Source organism: Lemur catta, unplaced genomic scaffold (genome assembly GCF_020740605.2).
Source record: "Lemur catta isolate mLemCat1 unplaced genomic scaffold, mLemCat1.pri scaffold_133_ctg1, whole genome shotgun sequence".
NCBI lineage: Eukaryota > Metazoa > Chordata > Mammalia > Primates > Lemuridae > Lemur > Lemur catta.
This window is the reverse complement of record NW_025423759.1, coordinates 1-12,478: the sequence shown is the minus strand read 5'-3', so window position 1 is coordinate 12,478 and position 12,478 is coordinate 1. Positions and strand designations below refer to the sequence as shown.

General features: G+C 56.8%; 3 non-coding genes and 3 pseudogenes across 3 annotated transcripts; all 6 read right to left on the bottom strand.

Moving 5' to 3' along the window:
* Window positions 1–556: 556 nt before the first annotated feature.
* LOC123629329 lies at window positions 557–688 on the bottom strand (annotated as a pseudogene).
* A 1,205-nt stretch (window positions 689–1,893) lies between these two features.
* On the bottom strand, window positions 1,894–2,012 carry LOC123629319. The gene has a single exon (XR_006732012.1). It is a non-coding gene; the product is annotated as a 5S ribosomal RNA (ribosomal RNA).
* Window positions 2,013–5,479: 3,467 nt separating this feature from the next.
* LOC123629328 lies at window positions 5,480–5,611 on the bottom strand (annotated as a pseudogene).
* A 1,207-nt stretch (window positions 5,612–6,818) lies between these two features.
* Window positions 6,819–6,937, bottom strand: LOC123629308. Its single transcript, XR_006732001.1, has one exon. It is a non-coding gene; the product is annotated as a 5S ribosomal RNA (ribosomal RNA).
* Window positions 6,938–10,421: 3,484 nt separating this feature from the next.
* On the bottom strand, window positions 10,422–10,554 carry LOC123629298 (annotated as a pseudogene).
* A 1,242-nt stretch (window positions 10,555–11,796) lies between these two features.
* LOC123629283 lies at window positions 11,797–11,915 on the bottom strand. Its single transcript, XR_006731990.1, has one exon. It is a non-coding gene; the product is annotated as a 5S ribosomal RNA (ribosomal RNA).
* Between the last annotated feature and the right edge of the window lie 563 nt (window positions 11,916–12,478).

The following is a 12,478-nucleotide window of genomic DNA, read 5'->3' as shown; positions in this document are numbered from 1 at the left end:
GTGTGTATTTTAGAGCGTCTGTTGCAGTATTGACCAGAAGAATCTCATTATCAACACCCTGGTCTTGCTCGTGACTTTCCAAAGAATGTTTTTACTTCTGAATCCTTAAGACTATTTTCTAAGGATTTAGACTTTTGAAAAGAGTTTCCAGATGTCTTCTCTTCTGGATTCTTAAATTATTTTATCGTGAACGAATGGCCAACTGTTCAGATTCTATTCTTCTGCATATATGGATAGGATCAAATTTCTCCTCTCATAGGGTAACGTGGTCGTCTACTTGGACAACCTTAGAATTTGTCCTGAATTCAGAGCCGGTCCGTCAGAAGTTCCGGAGGCCCGGACCTGCGGCAGGTGTCTGAGGGGCGACAGCCTCGGGGACTGAGCCTCCACATGTCAAACCTGACCCTCTCTCCAGGGGCCACGGGACAGGGTCCGGGCCGGCCGGGGGCGGGAGCCGGGGCGGGCGCGGAGGGCGGAGGGGCCCCGGGCCACCCCACCCCACCCCACCCCCGTTTCCAGCCCAGGGGGGTGGGACAGAAAAAGAGGCACAGCAAAAAGCCTAGGGCACCCGGTATTCCCAGGCGGTCTCCCATGCAAGTACTAACCGGGCCCGACCCTGCTTAGCTCCCGAGATCAGAGGGAATCGGGCGGGCGGGCGCGTTGCGTTCGGGGTGGTATGGCCACAGAGGCCGGCGGCCGCCCCCGGACGCCTCAAGAGGCCGAGCTGCTGCTACGCGTCCCTCCCTGCCCAGTCGGGTCCCTCCCGCCGCCCTGGCCCTTCGCTAGCCCACCTGCCCCTATGGGGGGGCGGGCGCAGGCGGAGCCTGACGGGTCTCGCGCGCACCCCCCTGCCCCACCCGAACCGCGGAGGCACCGCCGTCGCACATCCCAAGGAGCAGACCCACGGGCACGCGCGCAGGGACAGACTTCCACGCGTGGGGGCGGAGGGCCAGAGCCCGAGAGTGCGCGCGAGAGGGCCCTCCGCCGCCTCGCGCCAGGGCACGGCGGGGAGGGGCTTGCGGGCAGGGCCAGGACAAGGAGGCAGGGCCGTGGCTGCCGCTGGTCCTTCACCCGGAGGTCCTGAAGACGTGCAGTGTCCCCCCCACCGCGCCACCCCACCCCCGTCTGGGGAGGACCGTTCTGCCCCGATTCCCGTCAGGGCCTGCGTGTGGCAGCAGGCCCCGCGCGGGGGCGGGGCCGGGGGCGGGGGGCGGGGGGGGCCAGAGCCGGCTATCCTGTTGCACCGTGGGGTGGGGTTTGGGGTGGGTTGCCACGGGTCGGGGGGCCGGTGGGTCGTTTGGGTTTGGGTGGGAGTGCTCCGCGTGTGTCCTCTCTGCCCGGGTGGCCGGCGACTTGCCCTGTGCGGTGCGCCGGTGTGTCTCTCGGGAGCCCCGGCGGCGGCGAGGAGCCCGCCCGGCGTGAGGCCCGGGCCCGAGGCCCGGGTGTGCGGCGGAGAGGAAGTCCACGGTGGGCTGGGGGTCCGGGGGCCCAGGGCACGGTTTGCCGCCGTGGGCTGTCCCGCGCCGGGTGCAGGGGATGTCCCGGAGTGCGGGGCGGGGCCGGAGAAGAGACCCAGCGGCACTTAGGGATCCCGCCGCCCGGCCCGGCCCCGTGTGGGGCCCAGGGCTGGGGCTCGGCTGCCGGCCGAACGGAAGGGCTGGGACGCTCTGCTGCTGCCGCTGCCGCCGCCGCCGCCGCCGCCGCCGCCGCCGCCGCCGCCTGGCGGTGCTGCTGCAGCGGGGGAGAGGGGAGGAAGGCCCGGGCGGGGGCAGCGGGCCGCGCCGGGGGGCCGGGGGCCGAGCGCGAAAGGGGGGGCGGGCGCGGAGCGCGGGGGGCCCCCCACCCCCCCCCGACCCCCCACGGGCCGGCGGGCGGGACAAAAGAAGAGGCAAAAGCCTACAGCACCCGGTATTCCCAGGCGGTCTCCCATCCAAGTACTAACCAGGCCCGACCCTGCTTAGCTTCCGAGATCAGACGAGATCGGGCGCGTTCAGGGTGGTATGGCCGTAGACGGCGGCGGCCGGCCCCGGACGCCTCAAGAGGCCGAGCTGCTGCGACGTGGCCCTCCGGGCCCAGCGCCCCGACCCCCACCCCCGACACCCCCGCGCCGTCCTGCAGCCCCGTAGCCTTCAAAGCCTTGCTCGGCAGCTGCTACACAGCACAGAAGCAACACTTTGCCGCAGACACATATACAAATCACAGCAAAAATCAAAGACTCAATAGGACATCTCTTCAAAGCACGGAGGACACAAACGGGAGGACAACGTGTGACTTGTCAGATTCTACAGACGGCAGGAGCCCACATGAAGGCTCAGGGAAATATTCCAAAGGAGTGGGACATGGCTCCGAGCTCCCCGGACATGAGCAGACTGGCTTCGGCTGACAGCAGCTCTTAGATTGTCACAGTGGAGCCAGGAAAGTAGAAAGTTCCTTCCTCGCCTTTCCTGCTTGGCGCAGTAGCAAGTAGTCCACGGTGATACGGTGAATGGATACGATTATTGTGTGGCATCACGCAAAGAGCGAATGCTGTGGGTGTCTTTGAGAACTGGGAATTTGGGTGTGAGAGAAAGAGGTGAAATCGATAAAGTATAGAGTAAAAAGCCTCTAATTTCTCAGTTTCCATTTGGATTCTCAGTGTAAGCTCAATGTATTTTTCTTTAGTTTTTTAATCTAATTCTATTTTATTGTTTAGTTTTTAGTTGTTTCCCATGGAAAGTGCTGAGAAATAGGTGCAAACTCAACAGCAGTGCATTTCACCAGCATCTAGGTCGTGGTCTCCACAAACCATTGTTATTAAACGGTCCTAAGACTTACTGGAGACATAGGCTGACTTCAAGTCTGGGGCGGGAAGACGCTTCTTATGCTGGGAAGCGTGGATGCTATGACATCCAACAGGACGAGGGTCACGTCAAAAGACACAGGAACCAGAATGAGTAGACTCCCGTTTGCCAAACACAGGACAGTCTGATCACCAGTAAGTATAATAATTGCAAGATATCGAAACACATTAAATATGCTTAAATCCACGATTACACCCCTCACAGCGGCAAAACTGACTCGGGTCACTGTGGACAGCGGTAGGAAACAAAGGGAAATGGTGACAGCCGGGGCCGCCCCCAACTAGTTGGGATGTGTGGACACTCTTTCAAAAGACATCTCAACCCATCACCATGTATGCACTGTATTTGCACTGGATTCAAAGAAACTGAAGTGAGTGTATGTGTCTCAGGGAAACGCAGACATCGAGTACTTGCTGTTATCTCTAATACGGTTAAATGTTTAGATGGAATAATGTGGCTGTGATTACACTGAAAAAGGAAAGAAAGCCTCCACCTTTGATAGAAACATATTGACCCTTTATCGATGGAGGGATATTACTAAGGGGATCATGAACTTAAGGTAGGAGGGGTATAAAAGAAACAAGATCTGGCTGGCCAAGGGTTGGTGATTTCTTGAGTCAGGGTAGTGAGTATGTATTCTACTATTCTGTCTGTTTTTGTTTCTATTTCAAATTTCCCATAATAAAAAGTGTCAAAAGATACCACGAAGAGGGTAAAAAACAAGCCGCAAACAGGACAAGGCATCTGTAGCGCATATACTTGGCAAGATATTACTATTACAGAATATCTATGTGTAATATGCTTCATACGCATTTGGCACTGTATCCTCACTATTAATCAGGGAAATAGGAAATAAACATTGAAGCAAGGTGTAGTTTCAAACTCACCAGATTGAGGAAACTTAAAAAACCGATCGCTGTGTTGGCTGGGAGGAAAACTCTTACCCACACCCTGCTGATACGGGAGGTGAAGTGATAGAACCATTTGGAAAACAATGTAGCATAAATGGATATGAATCCACACTGGCGTCATTCAGGAGCAAGCGTATTCTCTGAGGAGCACGTACCAGAGAGAAGATAGGGCACGTGTGACCAGGAATCGTCTAGGGTAATACTCACGGGAGCCCTGTGTACACGGACCTAGTCAAAGATCGGATAAAGATATTTCGATTGCTTCGTGCAGTGCCATTCTATAGCAGTGCTGATGAACTGCAGCTTCCTGTGTCAGCAAGGAGTATTCCCCAAACAGAAGGTTTCCCCTGGCACACAAGTTACCCAGAATGCATCCACAATGGTTCCACATGTATTATATAAACTGTGAAAATAACAAACTACCTCAATGAGACAGTCCTATAACAGAGAGCAAAAACTTTAAAAGGAAAAGCAAGCAAAATGCTGACAGTCGAGATGGGATTTGTTGGGGAGAAGTGTTTCTTTGGTTGCATGCCTTCAGGAAAAGATACACAGCGGCTTGCGACCTATGAATAAACTCCCAGTTTTATAAGGTGAGTGGTAGAGTTTTGGTACAGTTAACTCGATTTAATCTAATAATAATAATAATTATTATTATTATTATTATTATTATTCTTCAACATGTCCATTTCCCTAATTAAAAGAAAAGGAGAAAGAAACAGATTGTAAGTTTCTAGTTATAAACCCTGTTTAAATTTGATTATTTATTAATTTGGGGGAAATGATTAGTTTGGGGGCTCTGTGTCCATCTATCGAGGAATACAGTATAGCCTCTCCATCGATTTGGGCCATCATTTATGTTTGTTACTAAGTTTTCCATCTAAGTTGGCACGTTTTTCCCGTAGGTGCTGTGTAGATTCTCTGTGACTTTGACTGTGATCCTTTTTAAAAATTGCATTCATTATTGTGTATTTGCTAGGAAATAAGAAATATCGAAACTATCGATTGAACGTTGATTTCATGTAGAGCTGTCTTGCGGGACTCACCTAGGCTTTCTACAGGTCTCCCATGCCTAGGGGCAAACAGTGTATTTTGAGAACCGTAGGAGGTGAGGACAATGAACGAGGTGATTTTTCCTTTCCCACCTATTATTAGTGTTTTCCCTTGTTTTAGTGTGTATTTTAGAGCGTCTGTTGCAGTATTGACCAGAAGAATCTCATTATCAACACCCTGGTCTTGCTCGTGACTTTCCAAAGAATGTTTTTACTTCTGAATCCTTAAGACTATTTTCTAAGGATTTAGACTTTTGAAAAGAGTTTCCAGATGTCTTCTCTTCTGGATTCTTAAATTATTTTATCGTGAACGAATGGCCAACTGTTCAGATTCTATTCTTCTGCATATATGGATAGGATCAAATTTCTCCTCTCATAGGGTAACGTGGTCGTCTACTTGGACAACCTTAGAATTTGTCCTGAATTCAGAGCCGGTCCGTCAGAAGTTCCGGAGGCCCGGACCTGCGGCAGGTGTCTGAGGGGCGACAGCCTCGGGGACTGAGCCTCCACATGTCAAACCTGACCCTCTCTCCAGGGGCCACGGGACAGGGTCCGGGCCGGCCGGGGGCGGGAGCCGGGGCGGGCGCGGAGGGCGGAGGGGCCCCGGGCCACCCCACCCCACCCCACCCCCGTTTCCAGCCCAGGGGGGTGGGACAGAAAAAGAGGCACAGCAAAAAGCCTAGGGCACCCGGTATTCCCAGGCGGTCTCCCATGCAAGTACTAACCGGGCCCGACCCTGCTTAGCTCCCGAGATCAGAGGGAATCGGGCGGGCGGGCGCGTTGCGTTCGGGGTGGTATGGCCACAGAGGCCGGCGGCCGCCCCCGGACGCCTCAAGAGGCCGAGCTGCTGCTACGCGTCCCTCCCTGCCCAGTCGGGTCCCTCCCGCCGCCCTGGCCCTTCGCTAGCCCACCTGCCCCTATGGGGGGGCGGGCGCAGGCGGAGCCTGACGGGTCTCGCGCGCACCCCCCCTGCCCCACCCGAACCGCGGAGGCACCGCCGTCGCACATCCCAAGGAGCAGACCCACGGGCACGCGCGCAGGGACAGACTTCCACGCGTGGGGGCGGAGGGCCAGAGCCCGAGAGTGCGCGCGAGAGGGCCCTCCGCCGCCTCGCGCCAGGGCACGGCGGGGGAGGGGCTTGCGGGCAGGGCCAGGACAAGGAGGCAGGGCCGTGGCTGCCGCTGGTCCTTCACCCGGAGGTCCTGAAGACGTGCAGTGTCCCCCCCCACCGCGCCACCCCACCCCCGTCTGGGGAGGGACCGTTCTGCCCCGATTCCCGTCAGGGCCTGCGTGTGGCAGCAGGCCCCGCGCGGGGGCGGGGCCGGGGGGCGGGGGGCGGGGGGGCCAGAGCCGGCTATCCTGTTGCACCGTGGGGTGGGGTTTGGGGTGGGTTGCCACGGGTCGGGGGGCCGGTGGGTCGTTTGGGTTTGGGGTGGGAGTGCTCCGCGTGTGTCCTCTCTGCCCGGGTGGCCGGCGACTTGCCCTGTGCGGTGCGCCGGTGTGTCTCTCGGGAGCCCCGGCGGCGGCGAGGAGCCCGCCCGGCGTGAGGCCCGGGCCCGAGGCCCGGGTGTGCGGCGGAGAGGAAGTCCACGGTGGGCTGGGGGTCCGGGGGCCCAGGGCACGGTTTGCCGCCGTGGGCTGTCCCGCGCCGGGTGCAGGGGATGTCCCGGAGTGCGGGGCGGGGCCGGAGAAGAGACCCAGCGGCACTTAGGGATCCCGCCGCCCGGCCCGGCCCCGTGTGGGGCCCAGGGCTGGGGCTCGGCTGCCGGCCGAACGGAAGGGCTGGGACGCTCTGCTGCTGCCGCTGCCGCCGCCGCCGCCGCCGCCGCCGCCGCCGCCGCCTGGCGGTGCTGCTGCAGCGGGGGAGAGGGGAGGAAGGCCCGGGCGGGGGGCAGCGGGCCGCGCCGGGGGGCCGGGGGCCGAGCGCGAAAGGGGGGGCGGGCGCGGAGCGCGGGGGGCCCCCCACCCCCCCCGACCCCCCACGGGCCGGCGGGCGGGACAAAAGAAGAGGCAAAAGCCTACAGCACCCGGTATTCCCAGGCGGTCTCCCATCCAAGTACTAACCAGGCCCGACCCTGCTTAGCTTCCGAGATCAGACGAGATCGGGCGCGTTCAGGGTGGTATGGCCGTAGACGGCGGCGGCCGGCCCCGGACGCCTCAAGAGGCCGAGCTGCTGCGACGTGGCCCTCCGGGCCCAGCGCCCCGACCCCCACCCCCGACACCCCCGCGCCGTCCTGCAGCCCCGTAGCCTTCAAAGCCTTGCTCGGCAGCTGCTACACAGCACAGAAGCAACACTTTGCCGCAGACACATATACAAATCACAGCAAAAATCAAAGACTCAATAGGACATCTCTTCAAAGCACGGAGGACACAAACGGGAGGACAACGTGTGACTTGTCAGATTCTACAGACGGCAGGAGCCCACATGAAGCTCAGGGAAATATTCCAAAGGAGTGGGACATGGCTCCGAGCTCCCCGGACATGAGCAGACTGGCTTCGGCTGACAGCAGCTCTTAGATTGTCACAGTGGAGCCAGGAAAGTAGAAAGTTCCTTCCTCGCCTTTCCTGCTTGGCGCAGTAGCAAGTAGTCCACGGTGATACGGTGAATGGATACGATTATTCTGTGGCATCACGCAAAGAGCGAATGCTGTGGGTGTCTTTGAGAACTGGGAATTTGGGTGTGAGAGAAAGAGGTGAAATCGATAAAGTATAGAGTAAAAAGCCTCTAATTTCTCAGTTTCCATTTGGATTCTCAGTGTAAGCTCAATGTATTTTTCTTTAGTTTTTTAATCTAATTCTATTTTATTGTTTAGTTTTTAGTTGTTTCCCATGGAAAGTGCTGAGAAATAGGTGCAAACTCAACAGCAGTGCATTTCACCAGCATCTAGGTCGTGGTCTCCACAAACCATTGTTATTAAACGGTCCTAAGACTTACTGGAGACATAGGCTGACTTCAAGTCTGGGGCGGGAAATGGACGCTTCTTATGCTGGGAAGCGTGGATGCTATGACATCCAACAGGACGAGGGTCACGTCAAAAGACACAGGAACCAGAATGAGTAGACTCCCGTTTGCCAAACACAGGACAGTCTGATCACCAGTAAGTATAATAATTGCAAGATATCGAAACACATTAAATATGCTTAAATCCACGATTACACCCCTCACAGCGGCAAAACTGACTCGGGTCACTGTGGACAGCGGTAGGAAACAAAGGGAAATGGTGACAGCCGGGGCCGCCCCCAACTAGTTGGGATGTGTGGACACTCTTTCAAAAGACATCTCAACCCATCACCATGTATGCACTGTATTTGCACTGGATTCAAAGAAACTGAAGTGAGTGTATGTGTCTCAGGGAAACGCAGACATCGAGTACTTGCTGTTATCTCTAATACGGTTAAATGTTTAGATGGAATAATGTGGCTGTGATTACACTGAAAAAGGAAAGAAAGCCTCCACCTTTGATAGAAACATATTGACCCTTTATCGATGGAGGGATATTACTAAGGGGATCATGAACTTAAGGTAGGAGGGGTATAAAAGAAACAAGATCTGGCTGGCCAAGGGTTGGTGATTTCTTGAGTCAGGGTAGTGAGTATGTATTCTACTATTCTGTCTGTTTTTGTTTCTATTTCAAATTTCCCATAATAAAAAGTGTCAAAAGATACCACGAAGAGGGTAAAAAACAAGCCGCAAACAGGACAAGGCATCTGTAGCGCATATACTTGGCAAGATATTACTATTACAGAATATCTATGTGTAATATGCTTCATACGCATTTGGCACTGTATCCTCACTATTAATCAGGGAAATAGGAAATAAACATTGAAGCAAGGTGTAGTTTCAAACTCACCAGATTGAGGAAACTTAAAAAAACCGATCGCTGTGTTGGCTGGGAGGAAAACTCTTACCCACACCCTGCTGATACGGGAGGTGAAGTGATAGAACCATTTGGAAAACAATGTAGCATAAATGGATATGAATCCACACTGGCGTCATTCAGGAGCAAGCGTATTCTCTGAGGAGCACGTACCAGAGAGAAGATAGGGCACGTGTGACCAGGAATCGTCTAGGGTAATACTCACGGGAGCCCTGTGTACACGGACCTAGTCAAAGATCGGATAAAGATATTTCAATTGCTTCGTGCAGTGCCATTCTATAGCAGTGCTGATGAACTGCAGCTTCCTGTGTCAGCAAGGAGTATTCCCCAAACAGAAGGTTTCCCCTGGCACACAAGTTACCCAGAATGCATCCACAATGGTTCCACATGTATTATATAAACTGTGAAAATAACAAACTACCTCAATGAGACAGTCCTATAACAGAGAGCAAAAACTTTAAAAGGAAAAGCAAGCAAAATGCTGACAGTCGAGATGGGATTTGTTGGGGAGAAGTGTTTCTTTGGTTGCATGCCTTCAGGAAAAGATACACAGCGGCTTGCGACCTATGAATAAACTCCCAGTTTTATAAGGTGAGTGGTAGAGTTTTGGTACAGTTAACTCGATTTAATCTAATAATAATAATAATTATTATTATTATTATTATTATTATTATTCTTCAACATGTCCATTTCCCTAATTAAAAGAAAAGGAGAAAGAAACAGATTGTAAGTTTTCTAGTTATAAACCCTGTTTAAATTTGATTATTTATTAATTTGGGGGAAATGATTAGTTTGGGGGCTCTGTGTCCATCTATCGAGGAATACAGTATAGCCTCTCCATCGATTTGGGCCATCATTTATGTTTGTTACTAAGTTTTCCATCTAAGTTGGCACGTTTTTCCCGTAGGTGCTGTGTAGATTCTCTGTGACTTTGACTGTGATCCTTTTTAAAAATTGCATTCATTATTGTGTATTTGCTAGGAAATAAGAAATATCGAAACTATCGATTGAACGTTGATTTCATGTAGAGCTGTCTTGCGGGACTCACCTAGGCTTTCTACAGGTCTCCCATGCCTAGGGGCAAACAGTGTATTTTTGAGAACCGTAGGAGGTGAGGACAATGAACGAGGTGATTTTCCTTTCCCACCCTATTATTAGTGTTTTCCCTTGTTTTAGTGTGTATTTTAGAGCGTCTGTTGCAGTATTGACCAGAAGAATCTCATTATCAACACCCTGGTCTTGCTCGTGACTTTCCAAAGAATGTTTTTTACTTCTGAATCCTTAAGACTATTTTCTAAGGATGTAGACTTTTGAAAAGAGTTTCCAGATGTCTTCTCTTCTGGATTCTTAAATTATTTTATCGTGAACGAATGGCCAACTGTTCAGATTCTATTCTTCTGCATATATGGATAGGATCAAATTTCTCCTCTCATAGGGTAACGTGGTCGTCTACTTGGACAACCTTAGAATTTTGTCCTGAATTCAGAGCCGGTCCGTCAGAAGTTCCGGAGGCCCGGACCTGCGGCAGGTGTCTGAGGGGCGACAGCCTCGGGGACTGAGCCTCCACATGTCAAACCTGACCCTCTCTCCAGGGGCCACGGGACAGGGTCCGGGCCGGCCGGGGGCGGGAGCCGGGGCGGGCGCGGAGGGCGGAGGGGCCCCGGGCCACCCCCACCCACCCCACCCCCACCCCCCGTTTCCAGCCCAGGGGGGTGGGACAGAAAAAGAGGCACAGCAAAAAGCCTAGGGCACCCGGTATTCCCAGGCGGTCTCCCATGCAAGTACTAACCGGGCCCGACCCTGCCTTAGCTCCCGAGATCAGAGGGAATCGGGCGGGCGGGCGCGTTGCGTTCGGGGTGGTATGGCCACAGAGGCCGGCCGGCCGCCCCCGGACGCCTCAAGAGGGCCGAGCTGCTGCTACGCGTCCCTCCCTGCCCAGTCGGGTCCCCTCCCGCCGCCCTGGCCCTTCGCTAGCCCACCTGCCCCTATGGGGGGGGCGGGCGCAGGCGGAGCCTGACGGGTCTCGCGCGCACCCCCCTGCCCCACCCGAAACCGCGGAGGCACCGCCGTCGCACATCCCAAGGAGCAGACCCACGGGCACGCGCGCAGGGGACAGACTTCCACGCGTGGGGGCGGAGGGCCAGAGCCCGAGAGTGCGCGCGAGAGGGCCCTCCGCCGCCTCGCGCCAGGGCACGGCGGGGGAGGGGCTTGCGGGCAGGGGCCAGGACAAGGAGGCAGGGCCGTGGCTGCCGCTGGTCCTTCACCCGGAGGTCCTGAAGACGTGCAGTGTCCCCCCCCCACCGCGCCACCCCCCACCCCCCGTCTGGGGAGGGACCGTTCTGCCCCCGATTCCCGTCAGGGCCTGCGTGTGGCAGCAGGCCCCGCGCGGGGGGCGGGGCCGGGGGCGGGGGGCGGGGGGGGCCAGAGCCGGCTATCCTGTTGCAACCGTGGGGTGGGGTTTGGGGTGGGTTGCCACGGGTCGGGGGGGCCGGTGGGTCGTTTGGGTTTGGGTGGGAGTGCTCCGCGTGTGTCCCTCTCTGCCCGGGTGGCCGGCGACTTGCCCTGTGCGGTGCGCCGGTGTGTCTCTCGGGAGCCCCGGCGGCGGCGAGGAGCCCGCCCGGCGTGAGGCCCGGGCCCGAGGCCCGGGTGTGCGGCGGAGAGGAAGTCCACGGTGGGCTGGGGGTCCGGGGGCCCAGGGGGCACGGTTTGCCGCCGTGGGCTGTCCCGCGCCGGGGTGCAGGGGATGTCCCCGGAGTGCGGGGCGGGGCCGGAGAAGAGACCTCAGCGGCACTTAGGGATCCCGCCGCCCGGCCCGGCCCCGTGGTGGGGCCCAGGGCTGGGGCTCGGCTGCCGGCCGACACGGAAGGGCTGGGACGCTCTGCTGCTGCCGCTGCCGCCGCCGGCCGCCCGCCGCCGCCGCCGCCGCCCGCCGCCTGGCGGTGCTGCTGCAGCGGGGGAGAGGGGAGGAAGGCCCGGGCGGGGGCAGGGCGGGCCGCGCCGGGGGGCCGGGGGGCCGAGCGCGAAAGGGGGGGCGAGGCGCGGAGCGCGGGGGGGCCCCCCCACCCCCCCCCCGACCCCCCCACGGGCCGGCGGGCGGGACAAAAGAAGAGGCAAAAGCCTACAGCACCCGGTATTCCCAGGCGGTCTCCCATCCAAGTACTAACCAGGCCCGACCCTGCTTAGCTTCCGAGATCAGACGAGATCGGGCGCGTTCAGGGTGGTATGGCCGTAGACGGCGGCGGCCGGCCCCGGACGCCTCAAGAGGCCGAGCTGCTGCGACGTGGCCCTCCGGCCCAGCGCCCCGACCCCCACCCCCGACGACCCCCCCGCGCCGTCCTGCAGCCCCGTAGCCTTCAAAGCCTTGCTCGGCAGCTGCTACACAGCACAGAAGCAACACTTTGCCGCAGACACATATACAAATCACAGCAAAAATCAAAGACTCAATAGGGACATCTCTTCAAAGCACGGAGGACACAAACGGGAGGACAACGTGTGACTTGTCAGATTCTACAGACGGCAGGAGCCCACATGAAGGCTCAGGGGAAATATTCCAAAGGAGTGGGACATGGCTCCGAGCTCCCCGGACATGAGCAGACTGGCTTCGGCTGACCAGCAGCTCTTAGATTGTCACAGTGGAGCCAGGAAAGTAGAAAGTTCCTTCCTCGCCTTTCCTGCTTGGCGCAGTAGCAAGTAGTCCACGGTGATACGGTGAATGGATACGATTATTCTGTGGCATCACGCAAAGAGCGAATGCTGTGGGTGTCTTTGAGAACTGGAATTTGGGTGTGAGAGAAAGA